The 2,846-nt window shown below is 30.3% G+C and overlaps 1 long non-coding RNA gene across 1 annotated transcript; it reads left to right on the forward strand.

Annotated features, from left to right (window-relative positions):
- The first annotated feature begins 213 nt into the window (after positions 1-213).
- On the forward strand, positions 214-1,800 carry LOC122196696 (uncharacterized). Its single transcript, XR_006188724.2, has 2 exons — positions 214-675; positions 1,546-1,800. It is a non-coding gene; the product is annotated as an uncharacterized LOC122196696 (long non-coding RNA).
- The last annotated feature ends 1,046 nt before the right edge of the window (positions 1,801-2,846 follow it).

Below are 2,846 nucleotides of genomic sequence, written 5' to 3' on the forward strand. Positions count from 1 at the left end.
CCTAAAAACATAATAATAGGACATATATGTCATTTTCCCTAAAACTAAGGAAACAAAATTATAGCTTTAATTTTCATTGAATCAATCTTCAACATCCATATATAGGAATAAATGGACGGGCAATTTGAATTCCAACCACACCCGGGGATTCAAATTTGAATAACCTAAAATTTCAAAATAACATATTTACAATACCTTCTCATCTACCTCTCTATCCCCATCTCTGGATAAACCTTCATCGACGACGTGTTGCTTCCCTCGTCGACAGCGTATTGCTTCTTTCACCAACAACATCTATTGCTCCACCTCAGTTCAGAAACGTGGTGCCCTTCACCACCAAATATTACTATCACCAACACCTGTTGCTTTCATCACCGGAAACATCTCTAACCTAACGTCATCTGCTACCTCCCATCAAACCACCACCACCACCCACTCCCGCCTGCCAACACCACAACACCATCTGATGAGCGATCAACATTTGATGAAAATCTAGGGCAACGATTTGGATATCATTGAAGATTTTGAAAAAGCTAGGGTTTGATGTTTTTCTGTTTTTGTTTACGTTTTCATCCATATGATTTTTTTTTTCGTTGCATGCTTTCAGCTTTCGCGTCATCTGCATTCACCACCATCAAAACCCTACTCTGCCGCCTACGTTTCTTTTCTAAGAAGGTAAATTTTTTCTATTTCCCCTAATATTAATTTCTTCATCTCCTTTCTACTTCTTGGTTTGGATTTTTCTTAAGAATCGGATTTGGTTTGGATTTTTCATAGGAATCAGATAATCTACTTTTTTTTGTGCTTGGATCTAACCCTCTTGCTTACTTTTGGTTAGTATTGGTAGGAAGAAATGTTAGCGTTGAAGGTTTACATGGATATTGTCGTTGCTACTGATTGAGGCTTGTGCTTACATGCATCAATTTGCTTGAGATTTTGAAAATGGTTGAATATTACCTATTAGTTATCCGATGTTTTCATCAATTTCTTGGTCCCCTAAAAAATAATATCACCATTCTTTTCGTCTTTCTTATAATCCAGATATTGAGGATTAAGGCTGATACAACATCATTTTTACTAGAGGTAAAACAAAGAAAATGAAAACATATTCATGTTTTATTTATTATTTATATTTGATGGATAATTATCATAGTAGTACCATTGCTTTGCATCTGATTAAACATGTTCAATGTTTTTAGAAAAAGGGTACAAAGGTATGAGTGAAGGATCATACCAAGGTTGGAGCAGAGACTCACAAAAGCTAAGGCCATTTTGATAAATTTTTAAAAAATGTTCATCTACATTCGATATAACCAACTATTTTTACTTTTCTTTTGTTATTATAGATAAATAGTCACGACCTGTCCTAAATTTTGTTTTTGTTTATTTATTTGTTGTTATTTGAGTATAATAAACTTTGTGCGTTTATATGGAACGTGATGATGGTTTGTAAGGATGCAATCTACTAAGATTGGTTAACTTTTGTGCTTATTGTTAATGTTTTTATTTCCATCACTTATTTTTAATCAGCTTGAATCTTGATAGGTTACATATAGGAACCAAACTACAAAAGAGAAGAATGTTGATGACCCTATACGTTGCTTCCATTGACTACTTGAAGCAGACACAATTCTTACACTCAGAATGGAAATATGAAGATAATATAAGACAACAGAAGGCATAAATATTTTACATTCGAGAGTAATTATATTTTTGTTTGAAAAAAATATGCTTATTTTTATTTCTTTCTAATAACATTCATTCACTCTTTAGTCACCATTAATGGTTGTTTTTTTTCTATTGGCATTTGTACTTTCATCATGCCAACTTTCGTAAGAAAAAAATAGTTGAGGTTGCATCAAGTTGATGTCTTTTTGCTTTGGTTGTATGCACTATTGGCGTTAATGAATTTTTCTATATAATGATTTATTGGTGTAAATTGTTTTTGAATGTATTACTAAAGTTAGTTTTTTTTGGTGAAGTTTTGGCCGCAATTGTTTTGGATGTATTAAAATCTGTTGATTGTAAATTTAAAGTTACGCAGAAGTTGATTGGCATTTTAGGTAAAAGATGGCAAAGTTCGCTGCTATTAACTGATCCTCCTTACACAGACTTTGGTTTTTTGCTGGTTGATGTTTTGAATAATCAATCCATATTTTTGTTATTTTGCTACTAAATGATTCCCCCAAGATCATTTTGGTGTGTTGACAAATTTTCCTTTGGATGGTTTTAGTGTTTTATTGTATTTAACCAAATCGTATTTTTGTTATTCATTTGTAAATTAATTTTAGCTGTATTTTCTCTATAATTTTTGTTTTCTGATATGCCTAGGATGACATGCCTACAAACAAGTGGTTTTTGTAATTTGTAGCTTTATTTATTGATTTTGTAATTTAATGTATGTAAAAACGAAGGGTTATATGCATTTATTTGGAAAAATTGTATAATTTATGATTTCTATGTTAAGTTTGGTACAAGACACCCCTCTCCCTTATAAATATATGGCTCATGTCTTTATGTTACTAAAACTAGTTGTGAAACCCGTATATTATACGGGTTGATGAAAACAAAATGTTAAATAGAAACGATTAAATGAGAAATTTATTTGAATTTGAAATTTGAAATAAATAAAAATTATGAGAAAAAAAACATGCAAAAAATAAAATAAATTAAAATTATTGTTTAGTTATCATACCCGTATACTAAACAGGTTAATTATAACAAAATGTTAAATACAAAAGTTTAAATTGTAAATTTATTTGAAATTGAAATTGAAATTTAAAATTTAAAATTTGAAATTAATATCATTATGGTAGGTTTAATTTATGGAAACTAATTAATAATAT

The sequence above is a fragment of the Lactuca sativa genome, chromosome 2 (genome assembly GCF_002870075.4).
Source record: "Lactuca sativa cultivar Salinas chromosome 2, Lsat_Salinas_v11, whole genome shotgun sequence".
NCBI classification, from domain to species: Eukaryota; Viridiplantae; Streptophyta; class Magnoliopsida; order Asterales; family Asteraceae; genus Lactuca; species Lactuca sativa.